Raw genomic sequence first — 12,403 nt, 5'->3', positions numbered from 1 at the left:
AACTTTTTTTTGGTTGTTTTGTTTCCCCCCCTACCCCCTGCCTCTTCCCAAAGAAAGCATACTGTCTTTCTGGCTGAATTTTGTCCTGTTTGAGGTGCAGCAATTTTAGAGCACTGTCCTTGAATTAAGTTTTAACTGTAAATAGGAAACGCTGTGTCTTCTGTTCTGTGTTTGGTTTTTTTTTTTTCTTGGGCTTTTTGTTATGTACACTCAAGTCTGGTTTCAAGGGTTTACATAGCTGGCAGAACTGAGTCTTCAGCATTTGGAGGGGGGAGAATAGGGAGAAGGGTATGGGGTGACACTACTGTGAACATTCACTTAATTGTATGGGGACTTGAGATTGAACTCCTAGTGGGCTGGGCGCTATCTGTTTGGTTTGATGATATGGTTTTGTGTTGTATCTCCCCCCCTCTCCCCCCAACACTTATGAAGCTAGGCCTTCCAGTAAAATCCTGAGATTTCACATGTTAGCATGTGAGTTGCCTTAGTCTTCACAGCTCCCTAGGGGAGAGACTTTTGTTTTTTCTTTCCTACTGTGACAGAAATGCTGTGTGCATCAAAGCTGCTGTATAAAAATAACCTACCAAATTTCTTCCGAAGACGTAGTGTGGAGTTAGGCAGGACTTTTATGTCCTTGAAGTCTATATCCCCAGTATTCAGCCGAGTGATGCGCTGATTGTCCCAACAGGAAATTTTTGGTTGTGTCACAGGTTCTGGGTAGGCTGAGAAGGAATCTGAGGCAACTTGTGTTTTTACCTGATAACAAGCAATTGTATTGATAAGCAGTAAATACCATCAGTGCACAGGTCTTGGGATTTCTTTTTAGGAAGACTTTTGTTTGTGTTTCTGCATTGCTCTTGAGACTTGTGCCTCTTTTGTCAGGTGGAGTTTGATCCAAAGCTGTTACCTTACAGGGGTGGCAAAGGAGTTGTTGGTGGCAGTTGTTGGTGACAGTTACAGCAAGGTGGTGCCTGGAATTCTTTGGCCTGAGTGCTTAAAATGAGGTTGAAGTTTTTCAGACTTTTCTGTGCTTGATAAGGGTCTTCCTTTCCCAGAGTACTGATGTGGTGTCTGGTTTTAATAGTGACCTGTACAGACTTAGAGCTTGACTGGAGAGGTCTTCTGAAATACAAACCTGAACACTGGGCAAGTACAGAAAAGGAGTCATAGTTATTAAACTGTAAAATGTGTGATAGTGTTAGTAATTTGGTTTAGCAGGTTCTAGGTTAGGTGCTGCGTACCTAGAGGCTTAGGGAAAAAACCACACCGACCCTCACCGCAAACAAAAACAACCAAAGCCCCCCCCTCCCTCCCCCCCCCCCCCCCCCCCCAAACCAACCAACCAAAATCCAACCCAACAAAAAAAGCCAAACCTCTGAAGGTTCATGGTCTGTAAAGGGTACAGGTTCTATCTGGGGATTTGAGAGAGGCAAGGAAATGGTTGATCTGAATTTCAGTAGTTATACACTAAAAGTAACTCTTTGTGTGCTGATTTTTAAGAACTGCTGCCTGCTGTATATGTAAACGTGGTGGAGTGGAAGTGGACAAGACTGATTGTGTTTAACTGTAAGCAGAGTTTACAGCCTCCTTAGGCAGGCTTGGATTACAGAATGAAATGGCCTTTTGATTATGTTGAAGCAATAATAACATTGCACTGAATTTCCTCTAAGAGATTACGATTTAGTAGTGTGGAAAAGCACCCTCGTATAATTGTGGAGCAAGCTGTAGCTGAATTAGTGCTGTGGCAAGAAGCTGCTTAAAACTCAATGCATGTTTCCTCTTGGGTTTTCACACGTGCTCACAGATACACAAGTGCAGGCAAGACTTTTCCTGCTTCAAGCAGGTTTGAAGAAATTTGTGTGTAGACGGTAGTAGTAGTAGTAGTAGACTGTCTTGTTGAGAGCTCAGTATAATTTATTCTCAGCTGTGTTTACACTAATAAAACAGTGCATTATTTGCGAAGAAAGAAAACATCACCTCTAACCTGACCAATGGTTTTGTGTTTAGAATAGGTAGAGCCTAGATGCTTTGATGTTGAATTGAAAACAAACAGAAACGGGTAACAAATATTCAGTGCTCCTGTTCTGAGCAGTTAGGTGACCTTTCATGCTAGTAGCCCAGCCTATGTTTTCTCTCCTCTGCCGAGGAATCTTCAGTTGACCGTTGGCCTCAGGAATTCTCTAGCTAATTTTCAGCTTGAACTGCCTCTGCTTCAGGCTTTTTGTTTTACTGGAGGTATCACTGTTATTTTGGCTGGAAATATATGCACTGACAGTGAGAGGGGAAACTTGATGAGGGCTGGAATTAAGTGACCCACAAGAAAAACAGTGCTGTGACAATAGTAAGCTGTTGGCTTGTTCTCCATGAACCTACTCCCTTCCTCTTCCCCCCTACCCAATGCCAAATCCAAAGGGAGAGCTTGATTTACATGAAGCTCTGAAGACAGTGTTAAGTCCCATTTAAAAATAGGTTCAGCTTAGCAGGGGTTTAATGTGTTACACTTGTTGCTTTCCTAAGCTGGGAAGTAGTGTTATATTAGTTTTTAGAAAACACTTGTCATGATCACATCTCTGTGTGGTTTTTAAAAAGTAAGTTTAAGGTTTCTCTTTGTAGAATTTGTGCAAGCCAGACAGTGTACTTGAACCTGCTTTAAAAAAAAAAAAATTTAAAAAAATTAACTGGATGAGTTAACTGCATGACTTCAGCGAGCTGCCTTTAAGTGTTTGTGGGACCTCTTTGTCTTGGATGTCTCTTAAAATAAAAAAGTTAATTTACCCATTTAATCTGTATAATCTCATTAAGTCTGTTTACGGTTAGTTTGTGTTTCAAGTGTATACATATCTGGTAGACCTGAAATTGCTCCTTTGGAGCAGTGTTTCTAGTGAGTGAAATGTTTATGCGTACTTGATGGCTAAATCTGTCAGAAGAAGTGGAGAATGCTGCTGATCGATAGATCTTGTGGCTTGGCGGAAGTATATCTGTATTTAATATTCTTCAAATTTGTAAGTCTGTATTTAATATTCTTCAAATATGGTAGGACTCTTGTGCAAAGTTATGAATTATTCGTGTTTGTTACGAGTAGTATGTCTAGAAAGCAGCACACTTTACAGCTCTTTGAAGATACACTGTCTGTCACTTCTCAGCGTTCAATCTTTTATAAGCTGAAGTGCGTAGGTACAATATACAAAGCGTTACAGTATTCACGGAGAGCGCTGAAAACCAAAAACTGCAAGTGAACGGGTGCTTTCCAGTCCTTTGCTGTAAGGAGAGAAGGTGTATCTGCGTGTATATGTACATGCCTTTAAGCATTGTCAGCAATTACTGACAGCAAGTCAAAGCCTTATTTTTTTTTTTTCTCCAGATTTCCAGCTTCTGTTGTTTATTGTCACGGCCTTAATGTTTCTTCAACTAGGTCTTCCGTTTAATTATAATGTTTATGATGAAGTCAGATATCTGCTCCCTTGGCTGCGTGCTTAGGCCTGTAGCATGCGGAGTGCTTTGCTTGTAACTGCATCCCTTGTCTCAGTTCGTTATCTGTTAATGGTACTCAACATGACAGGGTTGTTTTGATAAATGGCGGCTGCCAGGAAAACTGGGCTGGATTTTGCATGCGGTGGAATTGAGCTTTATTTCATTGTGTAACACCAGATAACTGATGCACACTGGACCAAACACAACAGTATGTCGTGCGAGGTCTGTTAGCAATTGTTCCAAAGCTGTCACTCGGTGAATCTCTGCTCAAGCCTGCTCTAGGTCTCATTCTCTACGGTGTATTTGCCTAACCCTTCTGGAGGAAGTTTTTGTTTGAGTAGGCTTGATGGGTTTTTTGTGTGTGTGTATATATATATAAAAACATCACTCTTTTTTTCCCTTTTTCAGACATGCATGCTTTAGGTGTTGATATTAAAAGAAATGCTGTTGTAAGTTTATAATGCTGTGACTAGCAAAGGTGTATTTCATGACCAAGAGAAGATTTTCATCTTTCATAATCCATTTCCAAAAGGCAAGATAAAAAGTCCCTATTGCAAAATGGAGCTTGAGGCTCTACTCTGTGCATGTTTTTTTATTTTAGTCTATGAAATGGGGGCAGATCTCCGTATCTCATAGGAAAGCCAATTAGTGAAAGTTCAGTTGTTTCTGATGTCAGTGATTGAATGCTGTAGCTGTTCTGTTCATTCAAGAATCTCCAATATGCTGTATAAAAACAGATGGGACTTCAGATGATTTCAGTGCCATCTACCACATTGCTGAATTCAGAAGTTGATTCGCCTTGGATTTGCAAGACAGTGTCTGAGATTCAGGAATGCATTCCAGTTCTGTTGCTGTGTTCAAACTGCTGGATTCTGTGCTTTGTACTGTTTAAACAACTTTCATCGTAATGAGATACAAAAAATTCTATAGATACACTTTGGGTTTTTTTTAAATTTGAGTGCATTTTTCCAATATATACTGACTTTCAGGATTTGTGATCCAAGCTGGCTCGGCCGTCGGTCCTAAAGGGATAAGGTGTTTTTGAACAACTACCATCAAACAGGGTATTTTTCAAATAAATGCAACTTGGCCTGAATTAACTTACAGCTGGAAAGCTCTTTTGGAAGTCATTAGAAGTAAACACTGATTTAAATACACACTGGAGCAGTAAGTTCCTTTTTGTGATTTGCCAGGTGTCAGGCCACATTTGATTAGAAAATTGAAGTGAGGATAAATGCAATGTGGTTGCTTTGTGCTGACTTAAGGATTGAATTTCAGCTCTGGCAGGTTTGGAGCTATCACACGGCTACTTGGTTACAAAGCTTATTTTGAACCAGTTCTTTTGAAGATAGGCTCCAGTTCAGAAGCTCTTGTACGATGAATATTGCAGGAGCAAAGCTTGTGCTGTACACTGTCTTCAATTTGTATTGATCATAGCAGTCTTGCAATGTGGCAAGGGCATTAGAATTAATCAGTTACTTCAGCTGTGTTAGTGGTTTTAGGTAGCTATTTCTAGAAAGTACAGAATAAATTTTGAAGTTGGATCTTTGTCTCCTGAAGGACTCCTGTGCTATAGTACAAAACATGGTAGAAATTGGATCTATGGATAAAGAGAGGGAAAACGCACAACTACAAATAATAAACAGCAGCTGGAAAGAATAAGTTGGCAGACAGTACTCGAGGGTGTTGTTCTGAATAACTGGGTTTGTGAACCTTGATTTTTTTTTTTTAAACTTGACTTTGTAAAAAAAAAAAAACCAAACCAAAAAACCCCCCAAAAAAGAAACACCAGCTTTGAGAAGGTGTACTCCCGTATTTGTTTTATAGGCAAAATACTGCTGCATGGCTAGGAAATGGATTTGCTTGGCAGGAGAGAAGCGCATGTTGCCCTCAGGTAGTGGATTACATAGATGACTTGTTTTGCGTGTTATTCTGCAAGGGAAATAGCAAAGCTTTGCTCTAAAATTAAGTCGGTGCTGGCAGCTGAAAGGTCATGGTTGTGGCGTTAAAGAACAGCGCAAGACGTTGTGAAATTCGGGCAAGTTACAGGTTTGCACGAAGGCACGTAGTAAGAGACGAATATTATTTTTAAAAATTGCCAATGAAATACAATTAAAAGGAACATGTCTTGCTGAGCGGATGGATTTCTGTTTCTGCCGGGGGGGGGGGGGGGAGGGAAGACGTCGTGGAAAGGATTTTAAACAAAATGGCTTACTAATTGATACGCCGCAACAGAATCCTTGTGTAGTAGCGTCTTTTGATGTGCCACTGGACAGGCGTCCCTTTCTTATCCATCTTAGGAATGAATGCCGCGTGTGGATGTATTCCCTCCACCCCTCTATTTTATCTGCATTTTCCCCACCCCCTGTGTGTTTTGATCAGCATTTGTGGAGGCGAGGAGGGCTGGTGGCATTAATATTCCTGGCTGCGGCTCTGGGATGTGAGCCGCTGATCACTCCCGGGGATGCTTTGCCTCCTTAATATCTTGCTTGCAGATGCATTTTCTAGCTGACCACGCTATTAAAGAGCTGCCATCAATCACGGGGCTCCCGGTTCCGGCTCGGCTGAGCGGGGAGGAGGCAGAGGCGGGCCGCCGCCGCCGCCGCCGGGGGAAGAAGAAGCGTGTGTCTCGGTGTGCGTGCCTGCGCCCCGCCGCGTGGACCGGGGAAGCGGCGCCGGGCCGGGCCGGTGCGTGAGACCCGGCCGGGGGTAACGGAGGGGGGCCGGGGGGGGGGGGGGGGGGGGGAAGGGGGGGAAGCCCGGCGGGGGCCGGGCGGCGGGTGGGATCCGCGCCGGGTTTTCCCCCGCGCCGCCTGCCGCCGCCGCCGCCGCCTCCCGGGGCCGTGCGGCGCGCCCGCCTCCTCCCGGTGCCGGGCGGGGGCCGGCGGCCGCGGCATGTGGCGGCGCCCGCAGCCGCGCTGCTGAGGGGGCGGTCGGCCGAGTTGGGGGGGGGGGGATTGGAGCGGGACGGGGGGCGGCGGCGGCGGCGGGCCCGGGCGACGCCGTTCACTCCGCCGCCCGCTCCGCGCCCCGGCCCAGCTGCTTGGCGGCGAGGCGGAGGGGCCTCCTTTTGTTCACCAACTGCGCTTTCTCGTCGCCCCTGGCCCCCGCTTTCTCCCGTCCTCTGCCCTCCCTTGCTCCCTCCTCTTCCTCACGGGGTTCACCGCTGGGCACCGCGGTGTCGTGTCGTCCCCCTCCACCCCTTCCCGGGCTCCGGAGGAGAAACCCCCCGGGTTTGTTGGGGTCGGGCTGTACCAGCCGCTGGGATTGCGGACGAGTTGTGTTTGCCCGGCACCTCCGAGAGCTGCAGAGCCTGAGCCCGAGGCTGGCGGGTGAGTGCCCCCCTCCTCGCCGAGAGCGGCAGGACCTTCGCCTGGGAGGTGGTGAAGGCCCCCCCGAGGAGGGGGGTGGTGGTGGTGGGGGGGGGGTTGCGGAGAGGGTAGCTAGGATCTGCTTTTAAAACGAGGGGTGAGGGTCGGTCGAGCGGGTCTCCACACCAGAGTGACGGGGTAACTCCGGTGCCTTATGCGTACAAGTTGTATTTCCAAGAGGAAAATTGTTAAGGTTGCTCTTAAAGTTGACTAATTGTTATGTAGCCAATGGTAACACAGAAAACACCTGGGTGGAGAAAAAGCTCGACTTCATTCTCTTTTCCCCGTTTGGTTACTACAGTTTTTTTCCAGAAAAAAAAAAAAGAAAAAAAAAAGTTGGATCGACTTGGTAGGTGAGGTGGTAGTTTTTATTGGCCTAGGAAGTTCAGAATGCTGTAAGACTGCTGGGTTTTCTTCCCATAACAAATGCTTTACCTCTGCGTCCTAAATATAAACAGTTCAGCTAAAGGGAGCGCTGTGTTTTAATGCCTTTTTTTTTTTTTTTTTTTTTTTAAGCAAAGGAGATAAGGATTGCATTTTCCTTATTCTTAAAGAAAGTACTTTTTCACTGCACTTGATAAAATGGAATGCCTTTGAAGTACTAATCGGTAGGGTGTGCGGTGTAACTTTTTTTTTTAGCCACGTTTAATCGTGTTTTAACATAATGACAGGAGACCTGCTTGGCCACTTTGTTTCCTGAGGAAGAAACCAGCTCTGCTTTGTTTTGCAATTGGGTTTAAGCTCTTCTCGAGTACATGTGGCTTTGCACTGCATGGGGCATTGTGTGACTGGATGGCCTCCTTACAGCCATATGGGGCTTCTTTAATTGTATGCGAATGAAAATGGCAGTTAACAAGGCGACTTATTTTTTTTTTTTTAACTTAACATTAATGTTAGGCATGAAGTAGTGGAAAGTGGAGAACAGAAATCTAGTGAAATGTAGTTTCAGATGCTTCACCAATATGTTTCTTCTGGGAACTCACTTTAAAGTAAACTGGATTTAAAACCCTACAGACGAACACTATTCCAATGTAAAGCCGTTAATCTGCAGGCAATTAGTTCCAGACGTGCAACCAACTCTGCATTTTTGTCAGTTTTTGTTCTTACAAGCAATCGCATTTTTGAATACTTATGCCCAGCGAGTATCACCAGACAGGCGTTTTAGATGCTTAACAGCAAGTTGAGAATTGTGTAGGAGCAGCATTTAAAAGCTTTTATTTGTTTTTCCAACCCTGTAATTTAGTAGTGTTTAAAGTATTTTATAAAGATCTGTGGGACCAGTGAAAGGTGGTTTGGAGTCCAGAGCACTTGAGTGCTTATTGTACTCTGGCAGGCTGGGTGCTTGGCAGGCGCTTCTTGAAATGTTATTTGATCTGGCTGCACGATAGAATTGACTAGGATTACACAATTCCGTCCCCCCCCCCACCCCGGCTGTTTGAAAGTGATGCATCGGCGAGTGTTGTTCAGTAGCGTATTTTAAGACATAAACTGCGTGTATTCACTTTAAACATCTTTCCAGAGAAAGGCAGTTAAGAATTTGTCTTGTTTTGTGGTTAGGATTTATGAATTGAGGCAAGGGCTGACGTAATCTATCCTACCACTTCCTTTGTGTGTGTTTTGTAGTTGATAGTGCTTTGTTTTACTTAAAATAGCCAGGACTGTGTCTTAAATGCTATTCTATCTCCTTTATGCTGTGGCCTTCAGTATAAGCAGGCAACTTGTTCAAGTTGTATGTGATTATGTCTCTTTGAGGAAATGGTTCCTTCCTTTTGTCACTAAGGTTCAGTGAATTGCTTGTATGCTAAGTAGATGAGACTTTAATTTTAATTAACATAATGATGTATACAGCTGTTCTGTCAGAATGCATCGACTGTCTTTGCAATTTAACTACAGGTTGTAGAGAATCTCTTGGTGTGTTTCTCAACCCCTCTTTTGCTTACTTGTATTTATGTAGAGGTGACAAGATGGGGCTTTTGTTTCCTGATGTGAGTAGTTAATAGCTCATCTGTGAGAGAGCTTTGTTTTGATTTTTGTGTGTGGGAAAGAAAACAAGTTATTTATTGTTAAACTAAACCTAGTGGGTCGAGGGGGGTTATGCTACCTATTGTTTGGTTTAAGAGTACCCAGAAGGAATCCCTAACTTCCTAATTTTACAGAGTCAGTGATAGGTCCCCCCCCCCCCCCTTTTTTTTTTTTTTTCTTGGTATACTATGAATGAGTTCCTGCTATAGTGATTGACCTGTGTGTGGGTGAATCACTTAAAGGGTAATTGTACTCTCTATCTGGAGAAAAACCAAGCAACTTTTAAAGTGTAGAGACAACGCCATTCCTTTTTGGCACCTGAGATAATCTTCATACTGTTGAAACTTTAATTTAATGGACCAAATTTCAGCAGGTGAAAAATAGTCAGATCTCCACAACCTCAGTGGGGTTACTTCGGCATCCAACTGCAAGTACAGCTCGATATCCAGCTCATAGTCCAAAAATCCCATACCGAGGACCTAAGCTAACTACTTGGTAGCATTTTATATGGTTGAGGCTTATAAGCAGAAAAAGCCATCCTGCCAGTAATTTTCTGCTTCGTCTTGGCATTGGGGTGCTGCAGATTTTTGGGAAGATAGTCTCTTGAAGACATATGCATTGTATTCTTTAAAGAATGTACAGCTTTATAGAGCTGGCTCTAAATGTTAGGTCAGTGTGCATACGTTAGCCTTTCCTTGTTCTGGGACTTTTTCAAGTGGTACAGAGAGATTGTGTTGATGCTGTGTATGCTGAATTAGGAGTAAAACCTTTTTGTAAAACACTGAAAACCAGTATTTCTGTAATTTGTTGATACATACGGATAATGTGGTATTTCACCTGATGTCAAGTTGCTGGTAAAAAAAAAACACAATTGTGAAGGCAGAGTGTAGAAATAGATACCATGTGTTGAGATGATCACGAAATGCTGTTTTGGCCAAGTGATTTTCAAATTAAGGATATTTCTTTGTAGCATTAGCTGCATTCATCTGACAGATGAATGGATTAAAATGTGCTGATGGGAGTTGTTACAGTCCCCAGCTGTTGGCCTTATCCCTCTGGGTGGCCATTGTTCCCCTAGTCCCCAAAGCAGGAATATCTAAATCGTGAGCGAAACTTGGTTTTGGATTGCCAGACGTGTTTAGTTAAACAAATTCTGATTCTACTTTATCTGAATGCACCAGGCAGAAAACAGCAGCAGTTCAGGAGCTAAGTGGCAAGTGCATCTGAGAGTTCTTCCTTAGGGGTGTGATAGTTGTGGAGGACTTGGCTTACTTGGCGCCATAGACAAGAGATTCAGAAAACTGGATAGAACTAGGAGTGTTTTCTAGGCATTAGGAAGCAGAAATTCCGTCTAGCCTGTGGTGTTTGATGCAAATGCTCAGCACTTTCATCTCTTTAAAGGCTACAGAGTAGCTTTGACTGCTTTACTGAAGTGGTGACTTACAGATGTGATTGGGTCAGTCAACAAGCCTGTGCATTAGTTTTACTAATTTTTGTGAGCTGTAATATCTTGGCTGAGATGTCTACTTCCTCTATTTCTTTTGAACATTGTGCATTTAAAGTGTCACTCAGATCAGTAAATGACTTAGAACGTGGAGTAGCTCTGTTTTGCCTTTTAGGGCTAAATGAGAGAAATGCTATCTTAATCACTGTAGTCCTAGAATAGAAAGCTACCTGATACTCTGATGTGAATCTCTAATATTGATAGTCAGTTGCATGAATCTTTAAACAAAGTTTTTCATCTTGGTGTGCAGAACACTGAACACTGCTTTAGAAATAGGTTTGTCCAAGGGGCAGCAAAAGTGTCTTTGGTATATGAGGGGAGGTTCTTCCAGTTTTCTGATCTTAATGCATCACTGAGCTGCACGCAGTATGGATATAAACACTCAGTATAATGAAGATTGCCAAGCTATGACGGGCAGGCGTTTTCTTGGAATAATTTACTAGCCAATAACATGTAGATCAATGTGCAAATATTTTCTGATATGTATATAATAAGGTGATTTCAGAAGGGGCATTTTAGGGAAGAAGGGCTAAGTCGGGAACTGGAATCATAGTTGGCATGGTTCAAACCATCATGTCAACTGGACCTTGCTTTGCCTTACTCTTTGTTTTACCATTTCTCACGTTGGAGTGTGTATTTCTCAAAGAACAAATTTCTCTATTACTGAAAAAAGCAAAAGCTGATAATGATGTAACACTCTCAATGAAGTAATAAAGGATAGGACCCATGAAAAACTTCCTTTAAGCTGGCTTTCTGTTTATGAAGAATATTGTGAAGCATCTTTAAATGGATCAGAGGGAAATCTGTTTTTTGTACTTCAGCTTTCTTAACAGAAGTGAAATTCTTTCCAGAAGAGTGGACAAAAATAATATTTATTCCAAAGTTTGCCTGGGGTAGTGGTTTGAGTTCTGACCTTTGGATACAAAGTGAGAACAAATAGTGTTGAAAAATGTAAATGATTAAAACAAGCTGGCTTTCTTTAGGAAACTTTTTTTTGTCAAGCTTTTTGCCAAGAAAAGGTCTTGGTGATTGGATAAATGTTTTACTACTGGAATACATAGTATTTGATTGTGATGTGTAGATTTTCTTATAACCACATGGCTTTTTTATGTAATGGTGGGTTTGGAATTCAGGCCTTTTCTAATATTAGTAAAAATACGGAAGAAATGGTGGTTGTAAATTTAGCATTGAAAACATAGCTGTACGCTTCTTTTGGGAAGTAATGGCAAATTTTGAAAGCAAACTTTGTTTGATCAGGCTTCTATGAAAATGGGTATCACTTTCATTTTCATGTAAGATAAATCTAGAATGCATTAGTATTGGTTCCTAAAAGTTACATACTTGCAGATCTTTTACTCCTTTTTTTTTTTTAAAAAAATGAATTGACTGTAAAAAGTCATGATAAGTAAACCTTTACTAAAAACCAACCAATCTTGGTGTAGCTACTTTCCTGCTTCTGTAACACCGATTTTGTACATGTGTAAAATTTTGTCTTAAGTGCTGATTTGAATTTTCTTGAAACTAGCAATAAAAAAATGCTTTGGTTTTGGCAGGTTTCTTTTGAACTTGCTTATTTGTAGAGATGAAAATGACTTGTTTTTGAAATAAAGCTGACTTTTTGTTAACAGTCAATACGTGTTTCGGCAGCATCTGGAGTCTGATAAGTTTTTATTCTGTTTAGATGCTTAAAATTAAAACCATTTAGTAGTTTGAACACTATTGTCAGGTTTTGTGTGTTAACCTTGTTTTGGAAGATCAGGGCCTGTGTTTCGATCATTGTTGTTGGGAACTAGAGACAATGCAGAGAATTTTGCCATTACGTTGGATATTTTAATCCACAGTTCTGTAATCTGTTTCTTGTTCATCTAGCTAGTAAAATGACAGCAGTCAAGTTCTAAAACTTCAAAATGACGTAGCTTTAGGTTTGTTCTTTACTGGGGAGGTTTCCGCCCGTTAATCTAATTGGTCTACAAAAATCAACATGTTTACCTAAACCAGGACCAGCATGTTACGTTTTCTGACTATGGGAAGTTCC

At 42.2% G+C, this 12,403-nt stretch overlaps 1 protein-coding gene across 6 annotated transcripts in view; it reads left to right on the top strand.

Annotated features, from left to right (window-relative positions):
- The window catches only part of RERE (arginine-glutamic acid dipeptide repeats), a 257,146-nt gene that overhangs the window by 45,008 nt on the left and 199,735 nt on the right, over positions 1–12,403 (top strand). For 3 of the 6 annotated variants that reach the window (XM_049803242.1, XM_049803234.1, XM_049803195.1), the window contains exon 1: positions 5,900–6,159. The exons of 2 other annotated variants lie outside the window; for them this stretch is intronic. The gene's annotated coding sequence lies outside the window, so the exon portion shown is untranslated. Of the gene's footprint in view, positions 1–5,899; positions 6,160–12,403 lie in introns of those variants that run through there. One more of the 6 variants, XM_049803251.1, reaches the window with a different exon arrangement.

This window comes from Accipiter gentilis, chromosome 1 (genome assembly GCF_929443795.1).
Source record: "Accipiter gentilis chromosome 1, bAccGen1.1, whole genome shotgun sequence".
NCBI lineage: Eukaryota > Metazoa > Chordata > Aves > Accipitriformes > Accipitridae > Astur > Astur gentilis.
Note: the sequence above shows the minus strand (reverse complement) of the source record. Positions and strands in the feature narration are given on the sequence as shown.